The sequence below is a fragment of the Phyllobates terribilis genome, unplaced genomic scaffold, assembly GCF_046119375.1.
Source record: "Phyllobates terribilis strain yellow unplaced genomic scaffold, ASM4611937v1 Scaffold_47__1_contigs__length_9908305, whole genome shotgun sequence".
Taxonomy (NCBI): Eukaryota; Metazoa; Chordata; class Amphibia; order Anura; family Dendrobatidae; genus Phyllobates; species Phyllobates terribilis.
Window position 1 is genome coordinate 887,265 of NW_027362807.1, and position 13,930 is coordinate 901,194.

The following is a 13,930-nucleotide window of genomic DNA, read 5'->3' on the forward strand; positions in this document are numbered from 1 at the left end:
AGCATGACCCCCAGACAGCAAATAACTCAGGGTGACCTTCTGGCAGCACGGTACACCAAAGCCATCACTATCATACCACCTACTGATGCTGGCAGCTACTAGACGCATACCTAGCTGCGCAGACACCACGTACCTCTAAATCCACGGTGAGTGTCCTGACACTATACCACGCGCAGTACTTGCCCTAAGGCACCTTAAAGCAGCACGGTACCTCACGGATCCCCCCTGTCTCTCACAGGTTCACTGAATACTGCATCAGCAATTCAGTACAGCTGCTCAGCAGAGTATAATCAACGCCTGTAACTACTGACCAGACCATCTTGACTACGAACCCTGGTTGCAGCAGACGGTACAAGTGGCCGTGGAGCCCATTGATACCCCCTCCCCAAACACAGGAAGTAAGTTACTATTAACCCACAAGCTCATCATCACTGTATCACAGGAGGCCCTTATAATCCAACCTATAACGCTGCCCACCCTTTATCTAATTCGGTAATTTCCTGATTGCTATACACAGGTTTCCATTACAAGTAGTAAGCCTGTACTAACTTTCACATTGGATCGTCTGGACCAATTAGGTCACCAGGTAACTAAGAATTAAACCTTTCTCTCTCCACTGCTTTTACATCCGGCAGTCTATAGTGTAACATACCTGGCGGCGTCCTTGCATAGTGGTCCATCTCCCACTGTGCAAGAGCGCGCACTTGATCTTCAGTCCAGTCTGCTAGCCTGGCTTCCCTCCATGCTGTCTGCTTGCCCCTGCTTCTGCAGCTTAAGGGCGGCGCCCGATCACTTCCTGTTTCTTGTACCTGCTGCAGACACACCCCTGATGCGTCCTCAGCCTATTGCTGTCTGTCACCTGGTATTTAACCCAGCTCCTCCCAAGAAACCCTGCCTGAGCATTGTGTTTCATTCAGTGTGCTCTTTCACTCTGAACGTGCCAGGTCCCTTTCTGTGTTTGCTTGCCTGCCTTTCCTGGAGGCTGTATTTCCAGACCTGTCTGAACACGCTCCTAGCCTGTTCTTCCCGCCTTCTAGGGGCTGCATACCTAGACCCGCTCCTGTATCTTGCTACTGTGTCTGTTCTTGTCTGAATACTCTTCTACCCTGTCTCCTGTTTTTCTCTATGTCCGTACCTTTCCTTTTCCTGCAGAGTCTGAACTCGTACCTACTCCTGTTCGTTGTCACTGTACTTCCGTTTGTGAGTTTGTGGTCCACTCGCTACTTCTCTGCAAGTACCCTGTGGGTATCTGGTTCTGCCTTTCCCTTCCAGTCTGTTCCGTGTGAACAGAGCCCTGTCCACCGCGTCTGCAGTTTTGCTTTGCTCAGCCCTGTCCACCGCGTCTGTGGTTTCGCTTTGCTCAGCCCTGTCCACCGCGTCTGCGGTTTCGCTCTGCTCAGCCCTGTCCACCGCGTCTGCGGTTTCGCTCTGCTCAGCCCTGTCCACCGCGTCTGCAGTTTCGCTCTGCTCAGCCCTGTCTACCGCGTCTGCGGTTTCGCTCTGCTCAGCCTTGTCTACCGCATCTGCCGTTTCGCTCTGCTCAGCCTTGTCTACCGCGTATGCGGTTTCGCTCTGCTCAGCCTTGTCTACCGCACCTGCGGTTTCGCTTTACTCTGTTTGTTGACCGCATCTGCGGCTCTGAATTTTGCCTCCCAGTCTGTACTGGACCCTACCCAGCCTGCTTGTTCCTGTATTCCCCGGTGTGGGTCAACAGCCGTGTCCGGAGTCTGACCTGGAGTAGACCCTGGTCTCTCTGCTCGGTTCCTCCCTGGTGCACTGGCGTCGTATGCCGTCGTGCGACCTTGGTCGGATCGGGCAGATACTTAGTTACGCCCCTCCAGGCACTCTCCTGTTCATGGCACAGTGGAACCACTAAACACGCACACGCCAGTCAGTCCGGGCGTGTGCATTACATATAGTAAGCAATTACCTTAAATATCCATTAACTGCATCTCTTTTTAGTAATCCCATTGGAATAACAAGAAAAACCACTTTCCATATATACCTTCATCAAGCAAATCCAGATCGGCAACAAGAGTTACCAGGTACCTCCTGCCCAACTGTGTATCTGATTAATACTCACAGCTCTCTCCAATTCACTAACTCTCCATTATCTTGAATTCCCTTATAGGAACCTTCAGTCTTTCCACACACTCCCATAAACAAAGGCCTAATAATAATAATCTTTATTTTTATATAGCGCTAACATATCCCGCAGCGCTTTACATACATTATCATCGCTGTCCCCATCGGGGCTCACAATCTAAATTCCCTATCAGTATGTCTTTGGAGTGTGGGAGGAAACCGGAGAACCCGGAGGAAACCCACGCAAACACAGGGAGAACATACAAACTCCTTGCAGATGTTGTCCTTGGTGGGATTTGAACCTAGGACCCCAGCGCTGCAAAGCTGCAGTGCTAACCAATGAGCCACCGTGCCGCCCATAACGAACGTGAACAGAGAAGCACCCCTCTACTCTAGTTTTACGATAGTATCCAGTATTTTAATCAGCACTTTTACCATTATCTAAATAAATTATATTTTTATATTCTATAAACTTCTAGTCAATTCCTTTTTTTCACTCAAACCAGCGCATATATACATATATAAGTTAGAAAATAACTTGCAGAAAAATATTATGATGGGCCTGTAAGAGAAAGCGGAGGGTAATGATGCTGTTGGCTTCCTAGAACCCTGATATCTTATTGGATGAATCTACCTTCTCTTCCTTCTGTGCTGCTGAATGTCCTCATATGGTCCCTACAAGACCAGGTCCAGTCTTTCTGGCCAAACTTCACTTTTATGATCTACAACATTAAATGTGCAGTGAGGGCCAAGTGTGAATTTCTGTACAATAACAGCAGAGTTTCCCTTTATCCTGAGTTTTCTATTTCTTTTAAAACCAACTAACTTCAAATAGGATTGTGATAAACTATACAGAAAACATTACACCTGTGCCATGATATATCTCTAAGCTGTGCGTGGCTGATGGCTGTAATATACATTTATTCCCGCCTGCAGGAGATGTGTTGGCTCGAGCCCTGGTTTCATGGATTCACTCCACGTCATAAATTCCATTATGTTTTAGATCCCAAAGAATTCAGATTACTGCACAATCTCTCCTGAAATGGGGGTGCTAATACTTTCTCTACTCTCCTGGTCAGGACTCGTAGTAGCTCCAATGGTCCATCATAAATGAGTGTAACTCCAGTTTAGTGTTGGAGCTCTCCCCTCATACGAACGTTAGGGATGTAAAAAAATTTAATTCTATGTCTTTTTCTTTATTTTACAAGTTCATTCTGTATGATAGTTTGATTGTGGTGGGATTGGCCGGCCTCACTTATGTGACTCTGTAACTCCCTGGTAGTATTTTTAAAAAAAGGTCCCCATTACCTCTTCCAAATGCCCAAGGTCTAAATTTAAGACACCTCAGCTCTGCACTATTATAAAAGTTCTCTTTAAATGTCTAATATTTCTTCTTGAAACTCATCTGATAGAAAATATTGTCCCTTACGATAGTTTAGATTGTCTGGAGCCACCGAGCCCCATACTCTAATTACCCCAGAGAGGTTTCACCACTAGTTACTCCTTTTTCTCTGATGGAGACTGTTGAGTTTGATCATTTCAGTAGATGTGTTATTGTCTATACTCACAGTTTTTCTCTACAGTAGTTAGTGCCCAAAATCCTCTGATTTAACCCCTTCCCGCAGCCAGTTATGTGTTCCTGATGAGGCCCCATTTTCAAATCTGACGTGTGTCACTTTATGTGGTGATAACTTTGGAATTCTTCACAAAGGATGATAGGAAACAAATGGACCTTACAAATTATTTTCCAACTTTTCTTGAGTCTGACAATACCCTATATATGAGGATATTAAAAAATGACCAATATTTAATACGTAAGTTACAAAAAGTTAAAAATTATTATTCTATTTTAAAAGGTGACTGGGAAGCTTAACCACTTCGCGCCAGAGCCTGTTTTTGCCTTCGTGACCGGGCCAATTTTTTCAATTCTGACCACTGCCAGTTTATGAAGTAATTACTCTGGAACGCTTCAACGTATTCCCCTGATTCTGAGATTGTTTTTTTGTGACATATTGTACTTCATGATAGTGGTAAAATTTCTTCGATATAACTTGTGTTTATTTGTGAAAAAATCAGAAATTTGGCAAAAATTTTGAAAATTTTGCAATTGTCAAACTTTGAATTTTCATGCCCTTAAATCAGAGAGATATGTCACACAAAATAGTTAATAAATAACATTTCCCACATGTCTACTTTACATCAGCACAATTTTGGAACCAAAATTTTTTTTTGTTAGGGAGCTATAAGGGTTAAAAGTTGACCAGCGATTTCTCAGTTTTCCAACAAAATTTACAAAAACATTTTTTTAGGGACCACATCATATTTGAAGTCACTTTGAGGGGTCTTTGACAGAAAATACCCAAAAGTGACACCATTCTAAAAACTGCACCCTCAAGGTGCTCAAAACCACATTCAAAAACTTTATTAACCCTTCAGGTGCTTCACAGGAAATTTTGGAATGTGGAAGAAAAAAATTAACATTTAACTTTTTTCACAAAAATGTTACTTTAGACCCAATTTTTTTATTTTCACAGGGGTAACATGAAAAAATGGACCCCAAGTTTTTTTTTGCAATTTCTCTTGAGCGTGCCGATACCCCATATGTGAGGGAAAACCACTGTTTGGGCGCACGGCAGGGTTCGGAAGGGAAGGAGCGCCATTAGACTTTTTGAATGTAAAATTTGTCTGAATAATTAGCAGACGCTATGTTGCGTTTGGAGAGCTCCTGATGTGCCTAAACAGTGGAAACCCCCCACAAGTGACACCATTTTGGAAACTAGACCCCTTAGGGAACTTATCTAGATGTGTGGTGAGCACCTTGAACCCCAAGGTGCTTCACAGAAGTTTATAATATTGAGCTGTAAAAATAAAATTTTCCCATTTTTCCCACAAAACCGTTTTTCATCCCTTAATTTTGCATTATCATAAGGGTAATAGGATAAATTGCACCATGAAATTTGTTATGCAATTTCTCCTGAACACGCTGATACCCCATATGTGGAGGCAAATTACTGTTTGGGCACATGGCAGGGTTTGAAAGGGAAGGAGCGCCATTTGACTTTTTGAATGTAAAATTTGTTTGAATAATTAGCGGACGCCATGTCACATTTGGGGAGCCCCTAATGTGCCTAAACAGTGGAAACCCCCCACAAGTGCCACCATTTTGGAAACTAGACCCCTTAGGGAACTTATCTAGATGTGTGGTGAGCACCTTGCACCCCCAGCTGCTTCACAGAAGTTTATAATATTGAGCCGTAAAAATAAAATTTTCACATTTTTCCCTCAAAAAATGTTTTCCATTCCCTAATTTTGGATTATCATAAGGGTAACAGGATAAATTGCACCATGAAATTTGTTGTACAATTTCTCCTGAGTACGCCGATACCCCATATGTGGGGGAAAACCACTGCTTTGGTGTACGGCAGGGTTCGGAAGAGAAAGAAGCGCTATGTTGGCTGGGATAGGCAGCAGACACCATGTCACATTTGAAGAGTCGCTGACATGCCAAAACAGCAGAAACCCCCACAAGTGACCCCATTTTGTAAACTACACCTCTCAAGGAATTCATCTAGGGAAGTAGTGAGCATTTTTTAATTTTTAAATTTATACCATTGGGCAGTGAAAAAAGCATAATTATATTTTTACCACAAAAAAATGTTTTACCCTCAAATTTTACATTTTCACACAGGGCAATGGGTAAAAATGGTGCCGAAATGTGTCACACAATTTCTTCTAAAAGTGTCAATACCCCATATGTGGCTGTATCGTACCACTTAGCCATACGGTGAGATTTGAGGGGGAAGGAGCGCTATTTGACAATTGGAGAACAAATTATTGTAGAATAGGCATTTGGATTTGGGAGCACAAAGTTTTCTGAATTTCTTTTGGGGGGCAAGGGCCATTTAGCTTTTCCAGAGCCTTTCTGCTACCAGTAACTTGGAAGTCCCTTATATTTTTAACAGATGACGGACCTGAGTGGGGACTTGATTTTTTTGAGGACTGAGTTGAAGCTTTTATTGGGAACATTTTACATAACATTTATCCGGCGCTCTAGGCTGAGCACTTACATCGGGGTTTCCATCTAAATTTCCAAGTGATGTAATTCAGATGAAACCCCTGCAGGATCCATTCACTATAATGAGGCAGCAGAGTTACTCTGGACTCCGTCTGGCCTCTGTTTAGTGGTGTCCTTTTTTTCAGAAGTGCACAAAACTGTGGCCAACCGCACTTTTATGCACGCCTAAAACAAATGACACCGTGGGATCCCAGGCTAGACGGCGTCCACAGTGGCCTATATCTGCCTCATTACAGGGAATCTTCCATCATGGGTTCTGGCTGAATCACGTATTTCAGAGATTTACACGGAAACTCTGGTGTAAGTGCTCAGCGCAGAGCACAGGATAAATGTGAGCAGAGCCTTACTGGGATCTTTGGGAGACATAATAAACAAATCAGTAGCAGGTGAATAATATTTGTTTTATTTATTTTTTATGCCGTTCCTAGTGTGATATAACTGATTAGATTACTTTATTCTTCGGGTCGGTGCGATTACAGAGATACCAGATTTATATCGGGTTTTTATGACTGACAGCTGTCACACACTAAAATACGCTTTTTTTGCAAAATCTAGTTTTTGCATCACCATATTTTGAGAGCTATAATTTTTCCATATTTCGGCCGATAGAGTCATGTGACGGCTTGTTTTTTGCGGGACGAGTTGACATTTTTATTGGAACCATTTTTGGGTACGTGACATTTTTTGATCGCTTTCTATTCCGTTTTTTGGGAGGTAAAGTTAACAAAAACAAACACTTCAGGAATTGTTTTTTGAGTTTTTTTTATGCGGTTCTGCGTGTGGTAAAAGTGATCAGGCAGCGTTATTCTTCGGGTCAGTACGTTTACAGCGATACTACACTTACTGTATTTTTTTTATGTTTTGGCGCTTTTACACAATAAAACAATTTTATAGAAAAAAAAATATTTTTTTTGCATTGCTTTATTCTGAGCGCTATAACTTTTTTATTTTTCGGCTGATGGAGCTGTATGGCGGCTTTTTTTTGCGGAACAAGATGAAGTTTTCAGTGGTACCATTTTTATTTCTATTCTGCTTTTTGATCGCATTTTTTTCCACTTTGTTTGGCGATATGATGAAAAAGCATATTTTTTTTGCTCCGTTTTTTATTTATTTTTATTACGGTGTGCACAGAAGGAGTTAATTAGTGTGACAGTTTTATAGCTCGGGTTGTTTCGGACGTGGCGATACCAAATATGTGTACTTTTTTTGGTTTTGTAATAATATACGGATTTATTGGTTTAATATTTTATTTATTTATTTTTATTTATTTTGTGATTTTTTTTTTTAATAGTTTAAAAACTTTTTTTTTACTTTTTTTTACATTTTTACTTAGTCCCTGTATGGGACATTAATTTTTATTTTTCTGATCACTGATCTCATGTAATGTAATAGACATATATTACATTACATGAGATCTTCACTGACTGTTTCAGTCAGTCTCCTGTCTAGCATCAGCTACATACAGGCTGAAGCCAGACAGGAAGGACACCATATATAGCAGAGCTGGAGGCGGTCATGTGACCTCCAGCTGCCATAGCAACCCCAAGTCCTCAAACGAAACTGTCACGCTGTCTCTGTATACTGGAGGTAGGGGGCCTAAGCTGACCCTAAGCTGGGGCCCTGACTAATCCCTCAACCTGGAGGTACTGTTAAAGGTACAGAGGTCCAGGCCGCCAGCGTAACCCCTACCTCCTGAGGATCCCTGCACCTAAGTAATCTAGTCCTGAGAAGGACCCCGATCACAACAAAAGGGGACAAGTAATGATATGCCCACACACAGTACTTAGACGAACGAGACAGTACAAGGGAAAAACCAAAACCACCTTGCATACAAAAACTACACAACTACAACAGAGGGAACACCAACGGGAAAGGAGATAAATGATAAAGCGAGGAAGGGAAAAAACACTCCAAATACACTTATCTCTGAAACTCCAAATACCACGATCCGCTCTGTTAGTCTGCATGAAATGCTTTCACCGACACTTCCCTAACAGACCAGCAGGCATTTGAAGGAGTCTCACTACAGCAGCATTGATTGCAGCTGGGCGAGGCTGGACCTCGTCTAGCACAGAGAGAGAGAATTAACTCCCTCACTGCCGAAAAACACAAAGCACAAAAAAGTCAGCTGCGAGAAGTCAGGCTGTGTAATCGTGACGATCTTCGTGGCGACACACCCGTGACAGTACCCCCCCTTCTACGAGGGGCCTCCGGACCCTCAGGGCCAGGTTTATCCGGCTGAGTCGTGTGGAAGGCCCGAACTAATCGGTCTGCGTTAATATCCGACGCAGGAACCCACATCCTCTCCTCAGGACCATACCCTTTCCAATGAACCAGGTACTGAAGGGACCGGCGATTAAAGCGTGAATCGATGACCATCGATACCTGGAACTCCAAGTTACCCTTGACCACCACTGGAGGGGGAGGTAAAGGTGACGGTACCACCGGCGCCACATACCTCTTAAGCAACGATCTGTGGAACACGTTGTGAATTTTAAACGTAGGGGGGAGGTCAAGACGGAATGCCACCGGATTAATAATAGAACTGATTCTGTACGGCCGATGAACCTGGGACCCAGTTTCCAGGAGGGAACCTTAAGTTTTATATTCCTGGTAGACAACCATACCCGATCGTTCACACTTAGGTCCGGACCAGACACTCTCCTCCTATCAGCCATACGTTTGTATCGGTTCCCCATAGTATTCAGATTCTTCAGCACCCCTCTCCATACTGAAGCGAGTGATGAGGAAAATCGTTCCTCCTCAGGAACCCCCGAAGAGCCCCCCCTACTGAAAGTACAAAACTGGGGGTGAAAACCATATGCCCCAAAAAACGGGGACTTACCAGTGGACTCGCTCCGCCTATTATTAAGAGCAAACTCTGCCAGAGGTAAGAAAGAAGCCCAGTCCTCCTGGTTCTCTGACACAAAACACCGGAGATATGTCTCCAAGCTCTGGTTCATACGTTCCGTCTGACCATTGGTCTGAGGATGAAAAGTCGATGAGAACGACAAATGCATCCCCCGCCGTGCACAAAACGCCTTCCAGAACTTGGACACAAACTGAGACCCCCGATCAGACACCACCTCGGAGGGTACCCCGTGAAGCCTCACAATCTCCCCAATGAACACCTGCGCAAGAGTTTTAGCATTAGGGAGAGCCGGAAGAGCGATAAAATGTGCCATCTTGCTGAACCTGTCCACTACAACGAGTATGACCGTTTTACCCGAAGACGGAGGGAGGTCCGTAATAAAGTCTATAGACAGATGAGTCCAAGGACGCTCCGGGATCTTCAAAGGTAAGAGGGCCCCAGACGGACGGGTATGTGAGGTCTTAGAGCGCGCACAAACCCCACAGGACGCGACAAAAGTTACCATCTCCTTATGTAAGTTAGGCCACCAAAACCGACGCGAGAGGAGATCCACAGTTGTTCTACTCCCCGGGTGTCCTGCAAAAACTGAGTTATGGTGTGCCTCGATCACCTTTTGTCGCAACTGATCTGGAACAAACAGTCTCCCCGGAGGTCCAACAGGGGCGTCCCCCTGAGCCTCCAATACCTCCTCCTCCAGCTCAGAGCATACTGCCGAAACCACCACCCCCTCCTGAAGGATAGGAATCGGGTCGTCCGTATTCCCGGCCCCAGGGAAACTACGAGATAAGGCATCCGCCTTTACATTTTTTGACCCAGGACGATATGCAACGACAAAATTAAACCTGGTAAAAAACAATGACCACCTAGCTTGTCTGGGATTCAGACGTTTCGCGGACTCCAGATATAGCAGGTTCTTGTGATCGGTGATGACGGTGACCGGATGGACTGCCCCCTCCAAAAAATGGCGCCACTCCTCAAAAGCTAACTTAATGGCCAAGAGTTCCCTATTGCCGACATCGTAATTCCTCTCAGCGGACGACAATTTTTTAGAGAAAAAGGCGCACGGATGCCACTTACCAGGGGACGAACCTTGTGACAATACTGCTCCCACCCCTACCTCGGAAGCGTCTACCTCTACAATGAATGGCTGTGACGCATCAGGTTGAATGAGTATGGGTGCCGAGGCAAAACATTTTTTCAAGGAGGAGAATGCTTGACAAGCCTTGTCAGACCACCTAGAAAAATCCGTCCCCTTTTTAGTCATGTCTGTGAGAGGCTTAACCATGGACGAGAAATTACGAATGAACTTCCGGTAATAATTAGCAAACCCCAGGAAACGTTGTAGTGCCTTAAGATTCTCTGGCCGATCCCACTCAAGAACTGCCCGCACTTTCCCAGGGTCCATACGAAAACCGGACGCTGAAACCAGGAAGCCTAAAAACTGGAGTTCCTGTACGGCGAACACACACTTTTCCCATTTGGCATACAGTTTATTATCCCGCAAGATCTGTAACACCTGCCTAACGTGCTCCTGATGAGACACCAGATCCGGCGAGTAAATTAAGATATCATCCAGATATATGACAACAAACTGTCCCACCAGGCGGCGAAAAATGTCATTAACAAAGTGTTGGAACACCGCCGGGGCATTAGTCAGACCGAATGGCATGACAAGGTTCTCATAATGCCCCTCCGGAGTGTTAAACGCCGTCTTCCACTCATCCCCCTCCTTCATCCTAATCAGATTGTACGCCCCCCTGAGATCCAACTTAGAGAACCATTTGGCGCCCACGATCTGATTAAAGAGATCGGGAATAAGTGGGAGCGGATACGGATCTCGGACCGTAATCCGATTAAGTTCACGGAAATCCAGGCAAGGGCGTAGGCCTCCATCTTTCTTCTTAACAAAGAAGAACCCCGCAGCCACCGGTGAAGATGAAGGTCTAATATGCCCCTTAGCCAGACTTTCTGAAATATAATCCTTCATGGCCTGCCTCTCAGGACCAGAAAGGTTATACAACCTAGCTTTAGGTAACTTGGCCTCAGGGAGCAGTTTTACAGAACAGTCATACTCGCGATGAGGAAGTAGTTCCTGACACCCTTTCTCCGAGAATACATCCTCAAAGTCCGCCAGAAATGGAGGTAAGACCCAAGGAGTAACCGCACCGATGACCGTGTTCATGCAGTTTTTATTACAGAATTTACTCCATTGGCTTATCTCTCTGGTTTGCCAATTAATAACCGGGTTATGCTTAGTTAACCAAGGAAGGCCCAACACTATAGGAGTGGGAAGACCCTCCAACACGTAGCAAGACAACAGTTCTTTATGTATCGCCCCCACTTGAAGTTTTACGTCATGCACAGCTTGCAAAAAACTTCCCTGACCGAGAGGCTTGGCATCGATCGAGAATATGGGGATGGGTTTAGCCAACTCACTCAATCGCATACCTTGAACCCGGGCAAACCGAGCATCAACCAGATTAGCCCCGGCCCCACTATCCAGAAGAACAGATATCCTCTCAGTTCTCGTACCCACCACCACCTCCGCCGGTACGAGAAACTGAGACGAACCTAGGGACGAAATACCTACTCCCAGATTGCCGTCCACCACACAACCTGGGATCAACAGTTTTCCGACGACTCTTCACTCTGCAAGGGACGGGATGGACACCCCCCAATAAAATGTCCCTTTCTCCCGCAGAAGAAACACCTTCCTGTCTTATGGCGCACCACCGGTCCCCTCCTCCGAAATGATGTCCCTCCTAATTGCATAGGCTCCTCTGGACTGACCAGGGGAACCACCATATGAGGGGACCTTGTAGGAGGTGGAGTCATCACAGGGGGTAGAGTTATCCCGCACCTCTCCCGAAGCCGTCTGTCAACGCGAATAGCAAGGGCCATAGCGGCTTCCAGTGACGCGGGAGAGTCATACTGTGCCAACACATCCTGTAATTTGTCGGATAAACCTTGACAAAACTGGCTCCTAAGAGCCGGGTCATTCCACTGGGTGTCCGTGGCCCACCTACGGAACTCCGAACAGAATTCCTCCGCCGGACGATCTCCCTGCTGGATCCTACGTAACTTAGACTCAGCAAGGGAGCTCCGATCTGGGTCATCATATACGAGTCCCAGATGTCACGCTGTCTCTGTATACTGGAGGTAGGGAGCCTAAGCTGACCCTAAGCTGGGGCCCTGACTAATCCCTCAACCTGGAGGTACTGTTAAAGGTACAGAGGTCCAGGCCGCCAGCGTAACCCCTACCTCCTGAGGATCCCTGCACCTAAGTAATCTAGTCCTGAGAAGGACCCCGATCACAACAAAAGAGGACAAGTAATAATATGCCCACACACAGTACTTAGACGAACGAGACAGTACAAGGGAAAAACCAAAACCACCTTGCATACAAAAACTACACAACTACAACAGAGGGAACACCAACGGGAAAGGAGATAAATGATAAAGCGAGGAAGGGAAAAAACACTCCAAATACACTTATCTCAGAAACTCCAAATACAACGATCCGCTCTGTAAGTCTGTGTGAAATGCTTTCACCGACACTTCCCAAACAGACCAGCAGGCATATGAAGGAGTCTCATTACAGCAACATTGATTGCAGCTGGGCGAGGCTGGACCTAGTCTAGCACAGAGAGAGAGAGAATTAACTCCCTCACTGCCGAAAACACCAAGCATCAAAAAGTCAGCTGCGAGAAGTCAGGCTGTGTAATCGTGACGATCTTCGTGGCGACACACCCGTGACACCAGAGCAGCGAAAAACCTATCCACTGACTGGAGAGCCGGGGAGCCCGGGGGAAGAGAGAACGCCCAAGATTGTGGGTCCCCTTGTAGGAGCGAGATGACAATTCCCACCCTTTGTTCTTCACTCCCCGATGACCGAGGCCGCAGCCGAAAGTACAACTTGCATGCCTCCCGGAAAACAAAAAACTTGTCCAGTCCCCCAGTGAACCTGTCAGGGAGAGCTACTTTAGGTTCTGGTCCGGCTTGTTCCTGAGGATACAAAACCTTGGACCTAACGTCCGCCAGCTCCATGGACAAACTCTGCAACTGCCGAGCTAGACCGGCTACTGGATCCATGGTAGCTGGAGAAAAACTAAGTGGTCGGTGAAAATGTCACGCTGTCTCTGTATACTGGAGGTAGGGGGCCTAAGCTGACCCTAACCTGGGGCCCTGACTAATCCCTCAACCTGGAGGTACTGTTAAAGGTACAGAGGTCCAGGCCGCCAGCGTAACCCCTACCTCCTGAGGATCCCTGCACCTAAGTAATCTAGTCCTGAGAAGGACCCCGATCACAACAAAAGGGGACAAGTAATAATATGCCCACACACAGTACTTAGACGAACGAGACAGTACAAGGGAAAAACCAAAACCACCTTGCATACAAAAACTACACCACTACAACAGAGGGAACACCAACGGGAAAGGAGATAAATGATAAAGCGAGGAAGGGAAAAAACACTCCAAATACACTTATCTCTGAAACTCCAAAAATCCGCTCTGTTAGTCTGCATGAAATGCTTTCACCGACACTTCCCTAACAGACCAGCAGGCATTTGAAGGAGTCTCACTACAGCAGCATTGATTGCAGTTGGCGAGGCTGGACCTCGTCTAGCACAGAGAGAGAGAGAATTAACTCCCTCACTGCCGAAAAACACAAAGCACCAAAAAGTCAGCTGCGAGAAGTCAGGCTGTGTAATCGTGACGATCTTCGTGGCGACACACCCGTGACAGAAACGGAGGTCTTCGGAGGTAAGTAAGACGACCCCCTCTCCTCCTGCTATCTCCTATATGCCGCGATCACTATAGATCGCAGCATATAGAAGACAGCAAAGGGTTAACATCACTGGGACCTGATCTAATCAGGTCCCGATGATGTTCCCTGT

General features: G+C 45.7%; 1 protein-coding gene, 1 long non-coding RNA gene and 1 pseudogene across 2 annotated transcripts in view; 2 read left to right on the top strand and 1 right to left on the bottom strand.

The window, feature by feature from the left end:
* The window catches only part of LOC141191520 (uncharacterized), a 1,025,631-nt gene that overhangs the window by 83,326 nt on the left and 928,375 nt on the right, over window positions 1–13,930 (bottom strand). The gene's annotated exons all lie outside the window — the stretch shown is intronic.
* The window catches only part of LOC141191519 (uncharacterized), a 48,937-nt pseudogene that overhangs the window by 28,712 nt on the left and 6,295 nt on the right, over window positions 1–13,930 (top strand).
* LOC141191524 (uncharacterized) lies at window positions 253–2,039 on the top strand. Its single transcript, XR_012265434.1, has 3 exons — window positions 253–398; window positions 518–586; window positions 1,963–2,039. It is a non-coding gene; the product is annotated as an uncharacterized lncRNA (long non-coding RNA).